Genomic DNA, 25,976 nt, shown 5'->3' with positions numbered 1-25,976 from the left:
TGATTTGATTTTTGTTGTGAAGCAAGATAATTGTATAAATATGCATATCAATATTGGATTTAACATATAGATTTACCATGTTTAGTGTACATATTGGATTACTTACCATCTATGGGAGGAGATGGGGAAAAGTGGGAGATTGGAACACATAGTTTTTCAAGGGTCAGTGTTGAAAATTCATCCTTGCATATGTTTTGAAAATAAAAAAACTTCAATAAAAAATAAAAACAAAATTAATTAATGGTTTAACTATTTTTGGGTTTCCATGAAATCAGTTTCTAATTTTGTTTATTAGTGTAATATTTTTATTACTTTCAGTTTTATTTTTCTCTCCTTTGATGTTATGATGATGACACCAAATTAGATGTTTCAATTTTTTTTAGTTCCACACCCAATTCATTTATCTACTTGTTTTCTCTTTTATTGATATGAGCAATTACAGGTATAAATGTTCCTTATATACAACTTTGGATGCATTCCATAAATTTTGATATGTTGTCTCATTTTTGTCATTTTCTTTAATGAAATTATTGTTTCTATGATTTCTTCCTTCATTTACTTGTTTTTAGGTTTATTTAGTTTCCAATTAATTTTAACGTATACTTCCATTATCCATCACTGAATGTAATTTTTGTTGTATGATCTGAAAAAGGATATGTTTATTATTTCTACTTTTCTGTATTTATCTGTGAGATCTTTAGGTCTTAATACATGGCCAGGTTTTGTACAGATTCTATGTCCTGCTAAGAAAAAGACATATTCTTTTTTAATCCCATTCACTTTTCTCCAGAAATCAATCATCACTAATTTTTCCAGAATTTTATTTACCTGCTTAACTTCTTTCTTATTTATTTTTGTTAAATTTTTCTAATTACAAGAAGAGAAAGTTGAGATTCCCCCACTAGTATATTTTTATTGTTTATTTCCTACTATAACTAACTAAACTTTTCCTTCAAAAACTTAGATTGAATGCCATTTGGTGCATATATGTTTAATATGATATGATATAATTTCATTGTCTATAGTACCTTTCAGCAAGATATAGTTTCCTTCTTTGTCTCTTTTAATGAGAACTATTTTTGCTTTTGCTTTATCTTAAATGTTGATTGCCATCCTGCTTTCTTTTCTTCAGCACAAGCCTAATAGATTCTCGTCCAGTTCCTTGGTTTCAACCTGAATCTCTCTCTGCTTCAAATGTGTTTCTTGTAAGTAATATATTGTACAATTCTAGTTTTTAGTACATTCTATTATCTGTTTTCCTGAGTTCATCACATTCACATTTATATATAACTATATAATTCCCTTCTTGTTTTTTTTCACTTGTTTACTCCCCTTTTTCTCTCTTATGCCTCAACCCTTTCCCTTTCTCACAAGTGTTTTACTGCTGATCATCACCTTTCTCTACCCTTTTATCATTTCTTCCTTTCCCTTCTATTACTCGTGAGCTTTTTACTTCCTTAAAGAATAAATTAGATTTCTATATCCACTTGAATCTGTATGTAATTCCTTCTTTGAACCAATTTTGATAAGGATAAGTTATAAGCATTGAATATCAGCCTCTTTTTCCTCCATTGGAATAGGTTTTTCATGCCTCTTTTATGTAAAATAATTTAGCTCATTCAATTCCCCTTCTTTTTCTGTAAAAATTTTCTTTCTCACCCCTCTATTTTATTTTGTTTTTGGAGTATCATCCTATCAAAGTAACCTTATATCCACACTCTATTTCTACAATACTGGTTCTAATTGCTTTTGTAGCAATAAAGTTGTTGTTACAAATATTAGCAATATAGAAATATAGTTTAACCTTATTGAATTCTCTTTCTTGTTTCTTTTTTATTATCTTTTTATGTTTCCCTTGAGTCTTATATTTGGAGGTCAAATTTATATAAATTTGACCTCCAAATATAAGACTCAAGGGAAACATAAAAAGATAATAAAAAAGAAACAAGAAAGAGAATTCAATAAGGTTAAACTATATTTCTATATTGCTAATATTTGTAACAACAACTTTATTGCTACAAAAGCAATTAGAACCAGTATTGTAGAAATAGAGTGTGGATATAAGGTTACTTTGATAGGATGATACTCCAAAAACAAAATAAAATAGAGGGGTGAGAAAGAAAATTTTTACAGAAAATATTAAACTCATGGAAAACAAGATTATTGGGGAGAAACAATTGAACTAAGATATGTTTAGTTCCTTAATTTGATATGCTTTACAAAATCATATGCAATAAAAATAAAAGATATGATTCCTATAATATCACCTACATTTATATCATAATGACAAATATTTAAAGATTCACCATATGGACAAGGAATGGAAGTAAGAATGAACTTTTCATTATCCCAGCAAGTACAACCGGAAGGAGATAGTAAAGGGGCAAAATACCACTTATACGCACATATGTGCATGGGATGTGTGTGTGTGTGTGTGTGTGTGCAGTATAATGATATGTGGTCAAAGGATCAATTCAAACTCCTTGTTCCTATAAGTTTTTTCTTGAATTTAATGAACATTCTTCTCTAATATATGGATTCACATTCCTTGATATTGCTTTTGTCCTTGAGTGGATACCTTCTTTCGAACTTGATGTGTGCTTTCGATCACCTGTGCCTCACTGGTCCAATCTCATCAAAATATTATGATCAATGGAGGGAATGAAGGATATAGTTACTTGCTTCTGGTCTCACTCCCAATGAGGAAGACAATGGGATTGCTTCCTTATTAGAAAGTAATAGCAATGGAAAGAAAATAGAATTAATAGATGTCATTGATTTAGGAAGAACAAAAATTATATTTTATTATAATTAATTAACTCAAATATGAGAACTTACTAAGCAAATTTAGCTAGTTGTATTAATATTCAATATTAGATTTTTAGTAAAATAAATATTTTAAGAAAAATAAATGAAAATTATTCGTTTACCTTTTTTTGCACCATTTCCCAATCTTTCTGATTCCTCAAGATTACTTTAAGTTGCTTTATGAGCTCATCTAAACACTCATTCAATACCCTAGAATGTAGTCCTATTCATCCTTGGAAATTTGAACTCATTTAAAGTTATTAAATGTTTTGTACCTGTCCTGACTTAAGCCCATATAATGACTCAGTGTCAGTATCGGAGTGAAATAAAATACCTGTTAAGTCATCTAACAATTAACAAAAAGTAGTTTACTTAACAAGAGGACAGAAATTATATTCAGCAAAAATATAATATTGATTCATTGGATTATATCTCTCTTGTCTCAGCATCTACCACAGTGGCATACCCTAGTTGGCAGGTTATGTTTATCTTAAGGAGACACTAACTTCAAGAGTTGTAGCTTTTATACTAAAGCAAATAAGACCAACAGTTTTAAAGATATCGTTCACAGTTCAATGAATTCTCAAGGACAGTTTCCTTTCCTTTTGACAAAAAAAGGGGAAGGGAGGACAGAAATCTCAGTAGATGTGACTCTAAGGAAACTAAATAAATTCATCTCTTAATCGGCAATTTAATCCCTTTCGACTGTTTTATATATATTAGCATTTTAAAGGCTATTGTTCTTCATAGAGATAAAAGGAGCCAAGTAAAACTGAAGCATTTCCTTCACTAATTTCTGGATGTAGAACTCTCCCTTTTCATTATACCTGCTGACATACCTAATTTCATTCACATCATAGCTGAAGTTCCATTTCCTAAAAGAAGACTTTCCTGATCCTTTTAAATGCCTTTCCTCTGAGAAAATGTCTAATATATCCTCTATTTGCCTTGTTTGTACCCAATTGTTTGCATATTGTATGCCATATTAATCAATGAGCTCCTTGAGAGCAAGGATTATTTTTTGCCATTCTTTATATCCTCAGCTTTTAGCTCAGTGCTTGACACTGGTGCTTAATCAATCTTTTTGATTTGACTTCTATCATCCACTAACATTATATCTTCTGTCATAAGATGTCACTTCTGTCGCTAACATTACTCTGCTGTTTTTGTTATGAGAAAAGAGAGAAAAATGGGGATGGATTATCTTTATCAGTTTTCCCTTATTCTGAGTTTTAGTTGTGTAATACAATTCTTACATGGCTTTGTTTTTATTGTCTGTTTTTTATTCATGATCTTCCTTCTGTTGGAAGTATATAGCAAACAAGGGGAGAGGCAATCAGTGTCTGGTACAGCATATGGAGCAGTATAGAGGATCAAAGAATTCTGACATCTGGAGAACTCACTTGTGAGAAATAATACTTGAATGGGAGGTAATTACACATAGGATTTTTAATAGGAGATCCAACACCTGGAAGATGCTTGTAATTGGCTAACGAGTCAGTCAATAAACTGTACCATGTGATACACACTGTGCTAAGTGCTGGGGCACTGTCTGCTGAGTATAGGTTATTCTATTGTATCATTTAGTTTAGTAATAAGAATAAAGAATAGTCTTAGATTCTCTATGCCTATGTACATTACAATGATGCCAAGGATTCACCCCCAAAATCTGGAGGTTAAGGTTTTGTGTCATTGCAGGTTAAGTTGCTGACATCAACCTTCCAATGTATGAACTTGTGTTTGATGAGATTAGATACAAAGAATTCCATGTTCTTGCTTCTATGGAGCTAGAAGAACAATATATTAGAGTTCAAGGCAATCTTATTTTTCACTGAGGAAGATATTAGTCATGAAAAGATCCTAATCTAGTCATTTTCTGTGCTTTATCTCAAACTGGATATTCAGTAGTCATCTTAAACTCAATACGTCCAAAATGGAACTTATTTTCCTCTGTAAATCCTTTCCACCCTTTCCCTCTTACTGCAGAGGAACTCACCATTTCCCCAGTTCTGTATTCATCTCTGTCTTTGACATTCCTTCACCACCAATATCTGTTACCAAAGCTTATTTATTACACCTTTGCAACATCTTCCAAACAAGTCCCCCTCTGTCCTCTGAGACCACCAACATTGGTGCAGACTGGTCTCAGGCCCGGATTATCACAATAGTCTTCTAGTGAATCTTTCTGATTCAAATCACTCCCCGTCTCAACCTATTGAGTCATTAAAGTGATTTTCCTAAAATTCAGGTGTGATCATGTCACCCTATTATTCAGTAAACTCCAGTGGTTTCTTGTTGCCTCCAGAATCAGATTTAAAATGCTTAAAATGCTTCACTTGTCATTCAAAGGCTTTCATAATCTCGATAAAACAACCTTCTGACATCTAATTCTAACTTCTTATACCTTATTTTCCAATAAATACTCCTTGAATGCAGTGACACTAACCTCTTTGTACTGTTCAACAAACAAGAAACTCTATCTCGTGGCTCTGGGCTTTTTCTACAACTGTCCTCCATGCCTTGAATGCTCTCTTTCGTCCATTCTGACTACGGAGTTCACTGGCTTCCTTTAAATCCAACTAAAATGTTGCCTTCTACTAGAAATTCTTTCCTATCTTCTTAATTCCAATGTCTTCCTTCTGTTAACTATTTCTATTTATCTTATATATAGCTTACTTTGCATATATTTGTTTGTTGTCTATCCTATTAGACTTTTAGCTCCTTGAGGATAGTGAATATTGTTTGCTTGTTTATGCATCCTCAGCATTTTGTACAGTGTCTCCATATAGTAGGCATTTAACAACTTTATTGAATGATTGAATGAATGAGTCAGTGAGTGAGTGATTCTTGAGTATAATTTTATACTCCAAACCTTTCTCCCTTTTTAATGTTGAAATTACAGCAGAAGAACTCTGGCTTCTCATGCCCTCCATATTTTTGTTACTTTTTTTTTTTAAAAAAAACTCTTAACTTTTTAGTGAATTCTCAGAGTTGCCATTTTGTTTTCTATAGACTCCCCTTTTCTTCTTCATAAAAGTTATTTATTAATAAATAAGCCAAAATTTCTTTTAAGAATTTCTCATGCCTCTTCTAATAAACTCTCCTATATGATCTCTGGATATGGGATTTTCATTATCAATCCTGACATTTATCAAAGAAACTTTTATAAAGTCTAAAGTAATTTTTTGACTATCTCCCTCTTAACCATTCTTCACTATTGTAAGCAATAGATGAACAAAAACACTTTGTCCCCAAATTCAAATCACTCCCACAGCACCAACTAGTTCTTCCTTATTGGCAATAATTAAATCCAATGTTATGGTTTTCCTTGTTGCCTCTTCTACTTTTTAAATGATGGAATTGTCAGTAGGGCAAGCCAAGAATTTATCAGACGCTCTGCTTTGAGCAGCATTATATTTTGAGCAGATGTCTGGATACTTGACATTCCCCGATCACTAATATATATTGCTCTGGTGCCAGTTTTATAATCTGTAACAGGAAAGCATTGTGCATATGCTCAAGCTGCCTGTAGGATAGTCCCATAATAATATCATTTCTGTTTTTTTTTTCTCTTTTTATCCTTAACTAAATGATCTCCACTCAGTTTTTACCCTCAGGCTCATGGTTTTCCATAGAGGGGATTACCTTTTTAAAATACCTTGCTACTCTTCTCTTCTATAAAGAAGACTCAGCCACCATTGTGTTCCACTCATAACTTCTATTCCACTGAGTCCCAGAAATACCTACTAAACTGTATTGTATTTACCTTCTTATTTTAATATTTTAAGTTCAATTTGCATATTCCCAAATTTATCATATGCATTGACATAAAGATTCTTGAGGCAATGATTTCTTTTTTTCTGACTAATTGGTAGGGGGGAAAAACCACAATGACCCACATTTCACCTGCATCTGATAATATATATCTTGTCCAAACTCTCTCTCTCTCTCTCTCTCTCTCTCTCTCTCTCTCTCTCTGTCTCTCTGTCTCTCTGTCTCTCTGTCTCACACACACACATCAATTCTAGAAGATGAGAAGCTAGGAATCAATACATTAATGTATATAAATAAAAAAATAATTTCCCATCCTGAGATAGATTACAATTTTGCTAAAGTTTGGAAAACTATATATTTGAATTATTTAAAAATAAAACTGAGGAGTTAGGAAAGTATGGCTGTGAATAGTTTCTAATTTAATATTAATAGCAGAGAGCATTCCAGTTAGAACCCTAGAAAGTCTAAAACAAGTAAACATGTTAGACTGAAGGATTTGGGGCTCAGATCATGAATGTGTATGTAGGCAGGATGGGAAAATACAAGTTTTACTATGCACATCAAAGCCAAAGTCCTAGAAGGCTTTACAAAGAGGGAGATGACACTCATTAGATAAACAAGTTTAAATGATTCCTTTAATATTTATGATATGAAAGATTAAAGATAAAACCAAAACTTCTTTGATGGTTATAAGAAAAAGGAAATTTACCATAAGGATGCTTAAATTAAAGAGGTAAATGATCAAAGAACACGTCAAGTTGTAGAAGCAGAATTAGTTATCAGAGAGTATGAAATGTGTTGGAAGATTTTCTTGGGTGCTTATGTGTTTGTACTTGATGAGTTTGACTCATACATACTCATAACACACACACACACACACACACACACACACACACATACACACACACACACACATACCTTGTTAATAATATTACACTCTGCCTTGGAATTATAAGATAGGTGAGACCAGCAATAAGTAGAAATAAAAACTTCACTTCCCATAGATAGTGGTGAATTAAGAGGAAAAAAAGAGGAAAAAGAATAAACATTTAAATGGATAGTTACCATAGTGATTTCCAGGAAAATGCCACAGAGGACTGTCATTCATCTTGATGAAGATGAATTGGGGGATTTGTTTCTATGATTTACCAAGGATATGCTATGTTTGTCTTCTTGCTTGAAGTAATGCCCAATTGTGTGTGCCAAAAATAAATATTGATCTTTACCAAAAATTACTTTACTATTGGTTTAAATTACTTAGTAGATATGATTGGATTTATTGTTGTTCAAGAGTCTAGGATTTTCCTTGAGGATGGTAATTTGTGATATAGTCATTCTGGGTGAATTTGTTAGCACTATATTCTCTATAATGACACAGATTAACATAACCATTACTTGGGGAACTCTTCACCATCCTAGGTAAATATTACATGGAACATGACTGGGGGAAAAGTTACCATCATTAAGAAGGCCAGTCCTTTTCTTTCAGAGAAAATCCCATCTTTTGCAAATGCCTTTTTTTATTTCCCTTTAACGCTAATACTTTTCCTCTAAAACATCTCCAATTTATCCTGTCCATCTCTTATTTATACATAGTTGTTTATGTGTTGGTTCTCCAACTGTACTCTGAACTCCTTAAAAGTAGAAATTGCCCTTTACTTAATAATAATAACATTGATTGTTATATTAACTTGATTTGATTCACAATATGAAGGAATAAACAGCTATAGTCATGTAATTGGTACAAATTACCATCAAATAACATTTCCCTAGATTTGATCACAACTAGAAACCTGTATGCCCTGCTATCAGTACTGTTGTTTGACAGTTTTCATTAAATAATTTTATTTAATACACAAGTAGATACCTACTACTTTTACTTCATAGAAGACCTCTTAAACTGACACCATATACATATGAGGAAACAGGTTACCTATAGAATAAGAATCAAGATAATGCTTCAAAAAAGAAAGAAGCAAATGATAATGAAAGAATAATCATGAAAGTTAGGTGAGTAGTCAAACAGGATTAAAGGACTGATACAGCAGGGAGCCCTGGGCATTTAGGAGCAAGGAAACACAGAGATACAATGGAGAAGAACAAAAGCAATCGCATCGACTTTGCCTTTTGTTGGCACTGTAGACTCTTCAGTTCTGGGGGGAAGGTAAACTCTAACATCCTCATGTTCTTTTCCCATGATGAAGGTTATAGCAACTTCTTGATTGTTTGTGGCCTTGGGTATTAGCATATACTATATTTTTCTTGCATTCCTAACCCAAATTTCACATCCAATATCTTGTTAGTCTAAGTGCTTAGAATATGTGGAAGGCTATTCAGAGAAGGGTAAAATAAACCAGTCACTGAGTCCTATTGTTTTTTTTTTTTAATAAGATTGTGAAACAAAGTTATATGGGGGACTGGTAACAGGAACCTGGCATATGTTCACTCACAGTATTGGAATGGTGTCCCTCTTTTAACTGATTTTATGAATTATGCCTCTCTTGCAACCTGTCGAATCATATTTTTCTTCAGAAATCTGCATCTAATCTTCTCAGAGGATATTGTAATAATAGGTTTAGAGCCAAATAGGTACTGATACACAACTGTTTTCTTATGAAAAAGTATTGTTTCTCAAAGTTCCTTTCACACAACAAAAGATTAATTCCTATTATCTTACCTCAAATTCACATTTTTTTTCCTTTCTCACTCTCATTCATGGGGGGAAAATAACTTTAGAGTAACCTAGATTGAATACTGTCTCTGCTACTTACATCTGTATTAACCAAAGTCAATCAGTTCTCTTCCCTGGGCCTCAGTTTCACCTGAAAGATGAGAATGAACAAGATAACCTCTGAGGTCCTTTACAACTCTAAATCTATGCTCCTAGGAGCCTAAATTACTCTTGCCAAAATAATTTATCTGGTGGTAAGCACTACTAATTTAGCTACCTTAATTCCAAACAATAGGCATAGCATATTATTTACAGCTTGATATGTCAGTCAACCAAAAATCTAGGATGAAGCATTAGAGTTGGACCTTAATGGAAGCCTCTTTCATAAGATCTGACTCAATAGAGAGAATGGAATCTAATAAGTTCATAAGTATAAATTTGGAAGGGACTATCAACTCCAACCCCATTATTTAATAAATTAGGAAACTGAGACTCAGAGAAATTTAGGGACTTGCTTCTGGTCACAAAGTTAGTAGGTTGGATTTCAGCTGAGGTCTTTGACTCTAGATCCTGTATTCTTTCCACTGTAGCATGCCATCTCACAAAAATGGGGTGAAATATTCCTAGATATATAAAAGAAATAATCCAAATAGAGATACAAAGGAATGAAAAATTCCAAAGAAGCAGAGGGGATATCTAGCTCAAAAGATTGGTGACTGAAAGTATATGATTGTAGAAAGAAGTAAAAGAAAACTTTTATTATTGATGTTATGTAAAATCTAAAAGATCATCTATGATTAATGCTGAAATAATTACCCATTTGAATTATTAGCATGCTTACATCCATTATCTCATTTGACCCTGTATTAATTTGAGCCATAGGACAATAGGCATTGTGACTTCATTTTGCACAATGAAAACTAAAGCACAGAAAGGTTGTATCACACAGTAAATGGTAGCATTAGTATTCAAATCCTGGTCTAAGGATCATACCCAATAGAACAGTGAGTATGGACAGGTGGTAGCTAGTGGAAAGGATATTTCTACCATCATTTCAAGAGAAAGAGACAAATCCATGTTTCAGGACTTCCAGCTGAGGATTACTAAGAAATAGCAAGAGAGAACTATATTCTCTTCTTGGACTGTGAATCTCAAACATGATGGAGAGACTCCATGACTCCTCAGGCCATCAACTAACCACTATCTACATCTGTTGAGTCACCTCATAACAAATGATACACACATACAGAACCTGAAAGTATTGTTAATGACTTTGAAGTCTTAGGTAGGAATCTTAAGGGCTTAAGGGAACAGATGTTGTTATCTCTTCTTCTTCCTGCTGGCTATATCTTTCAAAGAAAAAGGATAAAAAAGAGAACATGGTAATAGCAGCACCTTAGATTTTTTAGCCTTTTACAATTTCGGTTTTATGAAATATTTTCACATATATTATTTCACTTAGATTTCACAAGAAAAAAACAAAGTGAGGGAGATAGGACAAATATTCCTAGCCCAATTTACAAATGAATTGTAAGACTCAGAGAAGTTACATAATTTACCGAAAATAATACATTGGAGGACCCACAACTAATTCCCAGTTCAGAAGAATTGCATTATAGCATATTGTATTTAATAGGAATTACACAACTATTATTAATGTCAAAGAGAAAGGAAGGGTAAGAGAATTTTAAGTCCCTATTATATTCCAGGCACTATGGCAAACACTTTACAAACGTCATTTAATTTGATTCTCATAACAACCCTATAATATAGGTGATATTATTATGTGCATTTTACAATTGAGAAAACTAAAGGTTAAATATGTTACCTGGGATTCATATAGCTAGTAAATGTCTGTGTTCAAATTTGAATTCATCTTCTTGACTCTGGGTCCAGCACACTAGTACCACCTAGTTGTCTCAGTGGTTTATAAAATAAAATGTATAAAATTATATAATGAGGTTTGGCAAATGAAAAAAAGGCCTCCTATGAAATCAGGAACAACATGTTTCCAAAAGATGTAGTGACTCTATCAAAAGAGCTTTATATTTAAATTTGGAAGAAGAAAGAATTAATGCCCTAATAAAGCTACAGTTGGAGAGGGTTTAAAGATAACGGGTGTACTAGAAGAGATGCCCAGAAAAACTCATGAAGGAAATAATAAGAAATGATGGTTGTATAATAGTATAGTTAGATGAATTCATAAATGTTTAAATAATCATAATGCAAGAACATTGTGTTCAACAGTTGGAACATTTATAGGAACCAGAGACATGCTTACCTACAATATTGAAATATTTTCATCCTTTGTCCAGTTCCATGAGTTGGTGTGTCTCTCTTGTAACCTGTACAGGTAAAGGCCTAAAGATTAGTGCTTTATATGCTACAGTCCACATATTTCAAATCAGAAAATCATAGAATATCAGATTAGGAAGGGACTATATAGAGCTAATCTCTTTCAATCTCTTTATTTAATAAATTGTTTCTATCCTAGGAAAACTGTTATAAATAACTTGGATGAAAATGAAAATGGAAAATACATATTCTAGTGAAAATACCAAAATTCAATAATCTAGCTCATGCCTGAGAAAAGAAACTCATTGAAAAAGACCCTTGGAACCCTGACAAGGTAGTAGATGCCTATACTCTTTGTCACTGGAAATCTAATGTTGATGTTCTCTTGAGCTAAGTAATTCAGAGCTACAGTAGGCCAAACTAATAGGGTATTGACATTTAGTTAAGCATTATTATCATAAATCTTAAGGATTTTTCTTAATCTTGAATTTAAAATTCTTTTAAAAAATCTTAAGGAGCTAGCAAGTTGGGTTGTCTAAGGAGGAGTTTACTCAGCTCAGGTCAGAAATGGAACATATTAAAGCTTACAAATTCCTGAGGAAATCAGTTCTCTATTTTTCCAACTTCAAGCTCTAATTTGGCCCGTCCTCTTCTACCTAATCTTTACCTGATACTGCTTTCCCTACATTCCTTGAATCTATTTTCAAATAAACTAAAGGTTAACTCATTTGTCAGTGATAATGACCTTCCCAGAAACATCTACAGAACATTAAAGAACATTCATTGTGGAAGAACATTTCCCAAATGTTCAATCTGGGAAAGCAGGCAGCAAGTCTAAGATTCCAGGTCAGGGAATATTCTGTGGCCATAGATTTCAAATCATACTGAAAAAGGGAGATAAATGGAGGAAACAATAGCAATGCAAGAAATATAAAGAATATATACTCTAACAAAAGGGGAAGAACAGAAATCAAAGAAACAAAGGAACATTTAGAAAATGACAGTCTTGTTGTGCCCAAAGAATTATATCTTCTTGTCACTTTTCCATAAATAATAACCATAAGTCCACTTGAATCTCAAAGACAAGAATGCCAGTCACTGCATATTTAGATTGATAGATAATAATCACAAAAATCTTGATTAGCTAGTAAATATAGATTGTATTGATGGAAAGCCTGAAGAGAGAGCAGAGGGGAGTAGTAAGTATTCTAATTCCCTTATCATAAACAGTGAATGGAGGGTGGGGGTGGAGATAAAACATGAGAAAAAATGCAACCATTGGTAGAAAAGGTAGATTGGGAAATTGTGTCATCAGGATGGAGTCTCAGTGATTGCAAGAAGATAAAAACATTTTTTCATTCTTGCAATGGCTGCATTTTCAGATGTAAAAGTCCCATGTCAAAGAGCTCTATCTTTCTAGCTCATTTATGGTTGTAGTTCTATAAGTCTTGCTACCAAATGAGTCAATCAGCATTTACCCTTCACTTCTCAGACTTGTGATATCTATAGTAAAACAAGAAGTAAAACAAGTATAAAAGAATTTGTAGGATTTCTTCTCCCATTTTAGTTCTTATAACAAGATAAGAGTATCATTGCTCTTTTGCCTTATCTTTTCCTATCATTATTATAGTAGTGGATTTTGTGTTTTCATAGCAATCTAGATTGTTTTTACATTTCTATTGTGGCCCCCTACTTATACCTCGATTGTAAGCATAATGATTTCAAGATAATTCCCTAAAGAGGTTGGGCCTTGGAATATAAGCCAGGCAAAAAACTGTCACAAAATCTCATTCATTCTTTTTTGGTGAGGATCTACTGTTGGGGATACTAAGTGCTTACTATCTGCAAGACACCATGGAAAGCACTTAGAATGCAAAGCAAAGAGAGGAGAAAAAATAGTCCTTGACTTCAAGAAGCTAATTCTCTAATGATTAGAGGGAATGTAGCCAAGAACAGGTGGGTAGTGTATTTAAGTGTACACATGGGAGTATGACATAGGGGAGAAGAACAATTTTAAAGAAGGGATAATTTTCCAGTTGGGTAAAATTACAAACTTTTTCTACATTTTTACAGCTGCAAAATTTCTTAAACACAGGTGCAACCCAGAACCTAAATAAATACTTGACAACATTTTATGAACCTTAGGCTTAGGAGAAAATAATTTTCCTCACATTCTATAACTAAATAATTAGCACACCTATTTTTCCCCCAAATTTGAGCATGCATCTGGATTTAATTATAAAAACAGGAAAATAGCATCTGGAGAGGATCTGGACAGCTTGCTCTTCAAAAGGAGATTAGACATGTTAAGTGTGGAAATTCATTATGACATCTCCCTATATGCCTTTACCCTATTTCAAGAAACTTAGCCCTCTCAATTAGGTTATAAAAAAGCTCCACTCTGGCTAATACTGTATTACTATGCACCAATAAATGACTATCATTGCTCCCTGAAGCTTTTACTCTATTTCCCTTAAAATTTATTTAAGTGTTCAGAAATTTCTAGCTTAGGAATTTGAGTTTGAAATATATGTCTCTTGTTCCTGTGTTTAGGGTAAAGTTGAGGGGAATGCTTAAACCTTCTGGGTTCAAAACCTGTCACTGCCAACTTACTATCTAAGTGATCTTTGTTGTCACCTCTTTTTCTATGACCTCAATTTCTTCTTTTTAAAATAAGAAGGGTAATAATAGATGGCCTTTGTGCTTCTTTCCAGCCCTAAATTTATGTTTCTGTAATCCTAATAAGAAACCTCAGTTTCTTTGGCTTCAAGAGCTTCATACTTTCTGTTACAGCAACTGTCTATTCTTCTAACTTCTAATGCTTATTAAAACTGCATTATTGTCCAATTATTGATAGCTACTTCTAAACCAAATTTATTTAGGACAATAGGAAGATTGTCTTGACACAATGAAGAGTTGTCCATATAATAAGAAAATATGACTGTGTGAGTAAAATATCCAGGTATCCAGTTGGTTTAGTTAATGCATGTTATGGCTATCTAACATCAAAAGAAAAGGTTGATTTATTCCAAACAATAAAAAGCAAGGCAATTTAGGAAACCAATGAAATTATTTCTTTAACCCGTGTATATCTGAAAAACTACTTAGTAGCCAAAGTAAATTCCCCCCCCCCCACAATATAAGTAGCTTTGTTAGAATTGTGAAAATAATTGTGTCAACCAACTAGATAATTTGGCTCCATAATTTTACAAATTAAGACTGATTGATTTCTTGAAAGGCTAGTTTTGTTTTTAACTTTTTCTTCACAAAACTACAAACTGTTAGTACTGGAAGTACTGTAATGCCAGAGAAACTGAGCTAAGTAAGAGACTGATTTTTAATCTTTAATGTGGAGTTTAAGATAGCTGGCCAGATGGGACTCTTATCCAAAGCATTCAGCCCAGATAAACCAAGGCAGAAAATTTATATAGGGTTTTAGCTAAGAGGGTTTGCAAACAGAATACATAATTTGAGTATACAACCTTATAGGGGAAACAAAGGCAGATAAGGAGGGAAAGGTCACTGGGAGGATAGACAAGCCATAATTCCAGGAAAGGATCATAACTTAATCCTGACAGGATAGGGGTCAAGATAAGAAAGCTAAGGGCAGGAGACATCAAGAAGCAATGCTCAAAAGGAGGGGGAATTATCCTAGGAAAAATCAAGATAATGCACCTGGAGTTTATGACACAATGGTATATTAAAGTGGTCAGAGTTTCAAGGTTTTTCCTGGGCTCTTTTTAAAAACTCAATCTCTAGTCTCTTAATGGCAAGGAATTGGGTGGCTATAATTCTTTATACAGGATTCAACAGTACATTTCAAAGTTATTAGAAATCTGAATATAAAGGATTTAGAGAACCCCATGAATGATTTGTTTGAACCGATATGGAGTGTAATAAATAAGAAAAACAATATATGTGTTAACTACAGTAAATGCATATGAAAACAATCCTAAAAGACCAAATTTTGCATAATTGTAATAATTTATCTTGGCTCCAGAGAAGGGAAGAAGAAAAATACCTTCCTCCTTTCCTTGAGGAGATGGTAGCTATGGATACAACATGTTACTTACATAGGCATATTTGCCATATAAGGTGTTTTAATTTGTTTCTCTTTTCTGTAAGAGAATGCTTACTTGGTATTGAGATAGTGTTGGAAAGGAAATAAATTTTAAAGTGTTTCTAATATAAACTCAAAAGACATTAATATTTTTATACACTTTCAACATCATTTTTTAAAATCTTGCTTTTCTTTTCTCATATGCATCTTCATTTTATAAATAAGAGAAAGAAATTAATTAACTTGACCAAGATCACATAGCAACTGTGTTTGCCTTTATTTGTAGTTTCCATCCTTAGCATAGTGCTTGAAACCTAGCAAAAGCTAAATTAATGCTTGTTGATTGATAGACAGACTGCCCTTTCACAGCCAGAGGAAACACTCTTAAGATTATAATTATAGATTCCCCATTTACTGTGAAATCACAGGTCCTTGACCTACTAATAAATGATGAGGATTGACATTATATAATATAATTTTTTTTTTTAGTTTTTATCCCTATGAAAACATTTGATTTGGCTTTTAAGAAGCACAAGATTTCCCATAGTAAGATGGAAAATGGCATTGTTCTCCTAAGGAAAAAAAAATGAAGTCCTACTACAAATTGAAACTGAAAGAGTGAAAATTAGCTATTTCCCCCCATTCATCCAAAAACCCAACTAGAGTTTTCATCTATGAGTCTCACAAAAAGTACAATGATAAGTAACAGAGAAGCAAAAATCAAAGGATAAGCAAGAACAAGGATAAAGAGACTTCCTATTAAATGTTCAAAAGAGGCTGTTTTGTACTGCCTCATTCCCAATCTAAACTATCAATCATTAATTAAATGCCTACTGTATGCAACCATTGTTCCAGGAACTGGGAAAAATCACAAAACAAAAACAATGATAGTCACTTCTATATTCTATGTAATAGAGATGCAAAATCTAACTAAAGAGGCTTATATATTGTAATCTAGGGAGTAATGAATACAAAATCAAATCAAGAATGGCTTCCAGACAAGTCTCAAAGCCAAGATAGACAGCAGAATAGGAAGAGATTCCATTCAAAAGCTTCAAAGTAGAAAATAGTAAACTGTCTCTTGATTCCCTCACTCTCAACAGATGATTTCCCCTCTTACTTTACTAAAGATCATCAGTAAATGACCTCTAAACTTCTTTCTCTTTTAAATATCACCATACCTTACATGTGTTCTTAGCATTTTTCCATGTCCTTCTCCAAAATCCTCTCCTTTTTTCCTATCTCAGTAAATGCCATCCCTCTCATTTATTAAGACTCTGCATCTTCTAAGTTAAGGCTATTGTCTCTTTTCTCTCCAACATTTACATTTTAAATTCTTTTTTTGTCATTTTTATTGTGTATAGTCCAACATGTAAGGGGCAAAAGATTATACATGAAAATGTAAACTTTTTTCAAAACCAACATTTTATGTATATATTAAAATATAAAAGTAGTAACAATATTGTCCTGTTTTATTTATATCTTGAACTTCTTTTTGTTTTCTTAAGAATGTTTAAAAATGTTTTATTGATGCTCTCAGCATTAGCACAATGCCTGGAACAAGTAAGTACTTAATAAATACTTGTTGGTTAATTTTTTGTCATTTTAATAATTTCCTTCTAAATCATTACTCATCTTCTTCTGGATTCTTCTTTTGTAACAAACAATTTTAATGGATCATAATAGCTGGATTATAGAATGTATATGTTTAGAGGATGGAGATAATGTGTAAGACTGGAAACTGTGTGGAAAAGGTGAAGAACTTACAGCTCATGCACATATTGATCAATAACCATTAAATTAGCTGAAGCTTTGAGGCCTCAGTTTCAGCTTCTCCAGAGTCACATGATTTTAGATAAGGCCTGGACTACATTCTATTGTCCAAAGAAGAAATTAAGAGTATACATGGCTGAAGGAGCTATACTGTTATTTTATTTATTGTATTCTACTAGCCAAATAAGGGAATAAATACCTATGTAGCCAATAGTAACATATAGAGGGTGGGATTTGAGGGGTTCTTTGTCTGAAATGTATAAAAACTGTGAGCACTCTCAGGGAAGCAGCCCTCCTGCTGTGAACATGTTTTGCTCACAGCAAGGACTGCTCACTTTTCAAGATTCTAATAAATTTTCTGTTTCTATGAGTGATCTCTGAGTAGTCATTTTTGGGTAGGGGTCTTTTTACATCCCACACAACTGGGGGCTCATCCGGGATGGGGTCTTTGGGGGAGACAGCTATGTATCCCAAACAGGGACAGGCACACCCACAGAATAGATTCTCCGTGGTCTCTGGCTCTGAGTGAGCAGCCTCCCTTCCCGCTTAGACAATGACCTGAGGCAGAGGTACTCAGTGGAAAGCAGAACTGAATACTGAAGGAAGGAAGTAGAGTCCTGATTGCTGGCAATGCAGTCTGAAATACTTACACGTGTAATTCTAGGTAAAGCTCTTGGGATTCTGGGGGTCTATTGGCTGGGTTGAAGGAGACCCTGTGGGATTAGCCCTCCTAAATTTATTTTTGGTGGGTACTGATGTGGACCCCAGTGATAAAGAACTTTCTTAGGAAGCTTTCGGGTGACTGCAGCCATGAGGGTGACCTCTGCAGATAATGGGATAGAAGCAGTCCAAGAATTTGTGTCAGGATGGTAGCTAAGTATAAAAGGGAAGAAAATTGGGGGGATGCTCCCAGGACTATTTGGGTATATCAGACTTAAATCTGTATGTAAAAGGTGAAAATAGAGTTCTTTGTATGTTTGTGTGTGTATGTTTGTTTGGTTTGCATTTTGTGTTCCGTGTTAAAAGTTAGCAAGCTTATAATAGATAAGAATTCAGCCTCTGTGTTGTAGGCTTAGAAAAATATCAGGCTGAATTGTTGGAACTGGAATTCATTCAGAGTAGTAATTCTTTCAGAGTGGCTCAGAATGTATTGGTCTTTGACCATGGTAAGGTAATTTGGGAGCTAATTTTGGGCTTCTCAAGATTAGGATAGTGCAAGAAAAAAAATATTTTTCTCTTTCTCTCCCTCTGCCTCTGGCTGACTGTAGCAGCTTAGCAGGAAAGGGAGAAAGAAGGGGAAAAATAAAAACATAAATTGAAAGGAATTTGAAAGTTTGACAAGTTTAGAGAAAATGGAAGAGCAGTGTGCTATCATTTTAGAAACTCCTGTAAACAAGGGCCTGTAACGTTGTTATCAGAACTCAGGCTTATGGAATTTTGCCAGAAAAAAGTTGGTGCTAAACTCTTTCCTGGCTTACTAAAGAAAAGAAGTTTGAATGGAATATCTAGGTAGATTTTAGGAAATTTCACAAACTAAAGTACTGGTTAATTTTAAAATAACTTTAAATAGGTATGTGTGTTAAAATTGGAAACAATACAATGGTAATATGTCTAATAAATTAAACAAATGACATCTCCAATTCATGGCTAGACATAAATAGGAAATCACAGATAATGGAAGGGTGGAATAAAAATAGAGTAAAAGGGGTAAATAGTCGAACATGGGAACCCTCTGACCTGTAGGACCTGTGGGAAAACTAGGCATGCTTCTAAAAAAAAAAAAGCAGCTGGCTAGTAGTATTAAAGGAAAAGAACAATAAAATTCAAACTTAGCTTGGGCTGGGCCATAAAAGCTCTGCCTGGACAGATAAGAGGAGAATGCATGAAGAATTGATTCATAGGAACAATTAAAGATTTAAATTATTTTAGAAAGTAAGGTATTTGGAAGTAGAAAGAAGTGGGGGAAGGGCAGCTAAGTAGAATCCTCCCCCTCACCCCCCAAGTGTATTTCAGCTGGGTTTTGTTTTTGTTTTTGTTTTGTTATCAAGCTACTTCTGGTGCAGCAAATTGCAATTTAAAGGGACAGGCTGCTCTTACAAGATGTTAATTGACTGAATATTTGTTTCTTTAGATACATAATGGTTTTCTTGTTTAAAGAATATGATCATAAATGCAATCTAAAGTTTGAAAAGGTTATTTCAAAAAGTGTAGTTGGTGTTTTTAAGAACTTTTCAGATTCTTTTATGTGAATGATGCCAATTATTTAAAGGGACTCCAACGATAATAGTTTTTGCCTTCATCCTTTTGAAAATGTTTTTGTTATGGACAATATGTAGTTTGGGGCTTCTCTGTGTATTGGGTATTTTAAAAGCAAAATGATTGATATAATATTCAATTTATGAAATATCTACTTGGGTATGTAAGAATTCTGTGAACATTCTGGGATAAATTTCTTACTGTTAAAAGTCTTACAATATGTAGATGATGATCCTCTTGTGGCAGGGCAGAAAAAGAGTAACCTTGTCCAAGTTACTATCAGTTTCTTAAATTATTTAGCACAGGAATTGAGAATTTTGCAAGACAAATTGCAATTTGTGGAAGGTGAGGTAAAATATTTAGGTCATTGTATAAGTGAAGGGAAAAAGAAATTAGATCCTGTAAATTACTTGAGGGAAAGAATGGAAACAGTAAAGGTAAGGGATTGGCATACAGGGCATTGGTCACTGAAATTTTAAGAGAAAGAGAAGAGGAATCTGTAAATATGGAGAAAATGATAGTGATAATTCTGGCATTTCTGCCTCCACCTTCTCTTATCCCAGAAGAGAAGCAGGAAATCCAAAGCCTTGGTGCTCAGGAGGATAAAAAGAGGTAATGGCTCCTCCCTGATGGCAGAAAGTACTGATCACAGCAGGTATGAGACATGTACTCCAGTCTTTATATCAGGGCAGTCATTGGGGTGTCCAAGACCTGTGTGATGAGGTGCTAAGTTTTGGCCCCAGGCTTGTACACAATAGCAGGCAACTTGTCAAAGGATGTCCTGTTTGTCAAAGGACAAATAGGACAGCCCAATGACAAGTCCAAAAAAGAAGGAAGCCCTCTGGTATCAAGCCTTTCCAAAGCATACAGGGCGACTTTACTGAACTGCCATTAATGTTATTTGATGATGATATGCTCAAGGCCACTGTTGGTCATAGTGGACCATCTGACCTTATGGATGGAGGCCTTTCCCCTTGCCTGGGCAACTGCCTTAGCAGTTGTAAAAGTCCTCCTTGAGCATATCATTCCAGGGTATGGATTGGTGGAGCAGGTAGATTCGAACCAAGGCACCTATTTCACGGCTAAAATCCTCCTATCTGTGGCCAAGCTCTAGAAATATCATGGGACTTACATTCCCCATGCATCCACCTTCATCAGGTTAAGTGGAAAGGATGGATAAGGAAATTAAATAGCAACTGACTAAATTGGGTGAGACACATTGCCCTGGACTACTTAAGTGCCTTCCCCTTGCCTTATTGAGAATTGGAACAAAACCCTGAAGGGATGTGGGATTATCACCTTATGAATTATTGTATGGTCACTCTTACCCAAAAGGGATTAAAAATTCTTCCTTAGATCCAATATTTGAAACCAAGGATTTGTCTTTAAGGAAATATGCCATGTCTTTACTGCGACATCTGAAAACTTTACAACTAAAAGGGCTTATTGCTCAGACTCCTCCCTTAGGATTCACGGTGCATAAGTTCCAGCTTGGAGACTGGGTCCTGGTTCAGACATGGAAGAAGGACAAGCTGACCCCTACTTGGGAAGGCCCATTCTAGATTCTGTTGACATCAGACACAGCAGTGCTGCGCAGGAAAGAGAGTGGACTCAGCAGACCAGAATTAATGGATACTCCAAAGGTGTGGACTTCCAAACTGAATCCAGAGAGCAAGCTGAGACAAACATTGAAAAGGAACTGATGAACTGTGCATGTAAAATCTTGATAGTGGTATTGATTTGGGATATCTTACTGGGGCATTGCCTAAATCAAACAGGTACAGGGACATGGATGGGAGAGAGTAAGTATGAATGGACTTTTACCCATCGACCAGAGAGGGTAGATATTATAGATTGTAGTGAGTATAGAAACAGATGGAGCAAGTCAAATATTGTTTGTGATGATGGGTCAGTGCTTAATTATGTCCACCAGCATTCATTTGAGGATAATGAGGAATATTTGAAGGAATTTAGAAAGAAGCCTATTTGTCAAACACCCTGTAATCTATTCAAACTGGTGATGTTAATGGGTGGGGAGATGCCTGGCCCCCAGCACAGATTGTCAAGGAATATGGACCAGTGACGTGGGCCTAAGATGGTAGTTGGGAATATTAGACACCAATATATATATATATATATATATATATATATATATATATATATATATATATATAAAACAGATTAATTCAACTGCAAGCAATCTTAGTAACAACTAATCAAACTGCTCAGGTCCTTGCTCTATTAGCCAATCAAGCCATCCAGACAAGGGAAGCTGTTTTATAACACAGATTATTTTTAAATTATCTGTTAGCAGAGAAAGGAGGGGTCTGTAGGAAACAGAACTTGGAATAAAAGAAATTACCAAGGGTATTCATAGGATAGTTGTGTGCCTGTACAAGTTTGGAAATCTTCCTTTCACAAATAGCTGGTGATCTTGTCTTGATGGTAGCTGGTGGAAGCAGCTCTTATAGTATGGACTTATTGCAATTAATGGTAATATTCTGTTGCCACTATGATTACCCTGTATAATTACATTGGTAACAAGAATAGTTCAAAGATCACTGTCAAGAATCTTACATACAGAAGATCCTATTAAAATGATTTTTTTTTTACAAAAAGAGGGATGGGAGGCAGTAGCAGGGATGATCCAGATGAGATTAACAAGCAATATGTAGAGATGTTAATTGAATTTGACCTCAATGTTAGTTCTTCATGAGGATATATATATATATATATATACATTTATACATTTATAAATTTATACATTTATACATTTATAAATAACAGGGGGTTGTGTGGGAAAGGTGAAGAATTTCAGCTCAAGCACATATTGATCAGTAACTGTTAAATTAGCTGAAGCCTTGAGGCCTCAGTTTCAGCTTCTCTGGAGTCACATGATTTTAGATAAGGCCTGGACTATATTCCGTTGTCCAAAGAAGAAATTAAAAGTATACATGGCCAAAGAAGCTATACCATTATCTCATTTACTGCATTCTACTAGCCAAATAAGGGAATAAAGACTTATGCAGCCAATAGTAACATAGAGAGGTGGGATTTGGGGGGGTTCTTTGTCTAAAATGTATAAAAACTGTGAGTACTCTCAGGAGAGCAGTGCTCCTGCTGTGAGCATTTTTCACTCACAGATGGGACTGCTCACTTCTTGAGATTCTAATAAATTTTCTGCTTTCTATGAGTGATTTCTGAGGAGTCATTTTTAGGTAGGGGTCTTTTTACGTCCCACACAAAACCAAGATAATTCCAAAGGCCTGATGATGAAAAATTTTACCTATCTTCAGAGAAGGAACTGATGGAGTCTGAATGTATATAGAAGCATACTTTTTTGTAATTTATTTTTCTTGTTAGATTTTTTTTGTCTTTTTTTCTTTCAAAACATGGATAATATGTAAATATGTTATACATGACTGATGTTTTTAATCTACATTTAACTGATTGTCTTCTCAAAAAGTGAGAGAGGTAGAAAGAAAGGAGAGAATTTGGAACTCAAAAATTTTAAGAAAAAAAATTTTTAATTACTTCTAATTGAAAAAAATTTGTTCACAAAAAGGAGACTGAAAAAACAGGAAGGGATCAGGTTTTAAAGAACTCTAAATGCCAAGCAAGAGAATCTACACTTGCTCCAACAACTATTAATATTCACAGGCAAGATTTGAATCCACTCTTTCTGAATCAAGCCCCACTATTCTTCCATCTATTTCTTAATAGTTCAAAATATATCACAATATATCTTCCAATTTCCTTCCTAGTTGAGACCCATTAGATGTCCTTGTTTATTGCAACAAAGCAAGATGTGAGGTGATGCACTATGATGAACTGTTTTGTGTTATGATCAAGTTTTGAGGAAATGGAAAGGTGTTAGAATAAATGTCATGGGCAATATGATAGAGATTAAAGGAGAAAGCATTAAGAAAATTACTGAAACTGGAGGAAGCCTAATTGAGGTTAGGTAGCTAAGTACACAATGGACTCAGGAAAGTTTCATTATTTTTTCCAGCCATACTCTGTAGACCATATGTAAGAAAAGAGAAAATATATACTATATTAACAAAATAGAAAGAAAAAAATTTCATAGATAAAATCTTCTTTGAAGCTGAAAAATAGGTTTACTAAATAAGAAAATAAAAGATATGTAAACTAGAGAGGATATACTACAAAGTAATCTTAGAGCTCAATATTATAGAAGGGAACAATTTCAAATAATGATAAGATTTTGATGTGCTGGTTGATAGCTGAATTAAAAGGAAACTTAAGGTCCTTGGACTTGACAATACTGAAATAATGTGAGACTAATTTGTTAAGTAGGTCACCATTGTAAATGTTGATATGAAGGTGATGGCAAGTAATAGAATAAAGAGAAAAATTCTAAAACCATATGATGTGTTTTTTAAGGAAGGTAAGAAATCATGATCTGGAAATCAGCAGGATTTTACAAAGATGAATGGGACTAATTAGATGAAGTATTTCTCAGAATTGAACCGCATGATCTCTGGAGGGAAGAACTTCAAACTATGGGATACAGGAAGTTGCAGGAAGTGACATGACTTGTGGGAGGCAGCCAACATTGGTCACCATTGGTTTAGGAGGGTTATATCCTTTTAGTCTATCCAACGAGAAGCCTCAGGTCTTTTGCTTTTAAGTCCTGGACAAGCTGGAAGCTGGCGAGGTTCCAGGAGCACATGGGGGAGTTGGGATGACTCCCAGGTGTGTGTCTGGGCCTCTCCCTTCAGGGATTAAATAAATGCTTTCTCTTTGTAACTGAAGATGTCTCTGATTAGTTAATTGGGAAAGGGGTTCTTGCATCCGTCCCCCACCCACAAAGAGAACAGAAAGAAAGTGATAGTTGTGAATGTTATGGACTTACAAAGAGGTCATAAAGTATTGGGGACTGAACAGACCCCAATGAACCAAGATAAAGGCAGGACTAGTTGAAGTATTCAATTCCAAGATTTTCTACCCTATTGTTGGCTCAAAACCACTCCCAGTAAATGGTCTCATCTGGGCCTAGGGGCAGTGACAGCATTAAGGGAATCTCATTCAATTGAAACTTCTATCTCAGATTTCCTTATAAAAATAGCAATTTTAAATCCTCTCCTTGCAGAGGAGCTAATATGCCATGCCAAGTAAACTCTCTTCCTGACATAGCAAACTCTGCCGACTGGGATATTCTCTTTCAGTGTTAACCTCTCCTTATCCTCATCTATTTCCCTAACAAGACTTTATATCTCTCTGTCGGGACCTTGCCACTAAAGAATTCCACTTTTCTATTCATGCATAGCAAAGGCTGACTTCCCAATGCCAGTAATAAACTTCTCTTTATCAGTCTAGCTTTTTGGGTTCATAAATTCCTTTACAAAGGATCTCTGTGCCAGCAGAAGTGGGGTTCCCCAAATTCCCTACTCATGTGCTGAATCCCAAGGAGGATTCTTCATTTGGATCCTGCCACTAACCTCCTCATTTAACTCCTTGACCACCAGGAATCCTAATCTCATTTTGGTTCTCTAATCTAATCTCAAGATCAGTCTACTTTCCATGAGTCACAATGCTAATATTTCATTAGAAGGTATATTCTATTTATAGTTTCAGAAACTTTTCATATGTGTTGCCTCCTGGCCCAAGACACAATTAGAATGGGAATCTGGTAAGTGACCTAGGGAAAGTTTCTACTAAGAAACAGTGCATGTTACAGCAGACTTGAATAAAGCAAATAATCATTTGATCAAGATTTAGTAAGAATTGCAAGATGAGCTTTTCTATCCTTTAGAGTCACTAGAATCATAGGGAAGTTATAGATAGGAGCATATCTGTTTACAGTGACAAGGACTAATGCCTTAATGCAGCAAGTTTCCATCTCCGTGGCTTTCAAAACTGGCAGTATGAGAGGAACTGTAAGGGTTCAGAAAGTGTGCACTTCAGATCCCAGAGCTTATTACAGAAGAAATCAAACTTACATACACTGATCTCATCTGTAATAACTCACAGATGTGGTTTCATACCATGCTGCTAAATTAATTGGGGTTTTTATATTGTCTCCACAGTCTCTCCAGTCAATTTGCATCCTGGCCTCATTTGTAATATCAACAAATTACTATCAAACTTGGTTCTTTAATAGAAAAAGAACTCATCCAATCCATAGGAAAAACAACGAAGGTCAGCAAAGATCACTGTAGAATTTTGGGGTTCTGGCTTTGCAACTCTGAGCAGATTTTTATCTCCTTCAAAGCTTGATCCATTATAAGTCTCAAAAATAGATAACAGTAGTCTATCAGTTACCCATAGAAAAGTCTAAGCTACTCCAATAGAAAGCTTCTATAATTGGTCTGA

The 25,976-nt window shown here is 34.4% G+C and overlaps 1 long non-coding RNA gene across 7 annotated transcripts in view; it reads right to left on the bottom strand.

Annotated features, from left to right (window-relative positions):
* Nucleotides 1–2,491: 2,491 nt before the first annotated feature.
* The window catches only part of LOC116422414, a 98,645-nt gene continuing 75,160 nt past the window's right edge, over nucleotides 2,492–25,976 (bottom strand). For 4 of the 7 annotated variants that reach the window (XR_004233030.1, XR_004233031.1, XR_004233035.1 and 1 more), the window contains 2 exons: nucleotides 11,535–11,598; nucleotides 2,492–2,724 (listed from right to left, as the gene is read on the bottom strand). This is a non-coding gene — a long non-coding RNA (uncharacterized LOC116422414). Of the gene's footprint in view, nucleotides 2,725–9,353; nucleotides 9,405–11,534; nucleotides 11,599–25,976 lie in introns of all 7 variants that reach the window. The other 3 variants (XR_004233032.1, XR_004233034.1, XR_004233036.1) reach the window with 1 other exon arrangement.

Source organism: Sarcophilus harrisii, chromosome 3, assembly GCF_902635505.1.
Source record: "Sarcophilus harrisii chromosome 3, mSarHar1.11, whole genome shotgun sequence".
Classification (NCBI taxonomy): Eukaryota; Metazoa; Chordata; class Mammalia; order Dasyuromorphia; family Dasyuridae; genus Sarcophilus; species Sarcophilus harrisii.
The sequence above is the reverse complement of the archived record's forward strand: the minus strand, read 5'-3'. Positions and strand labels throughout refer to the sequence as shown.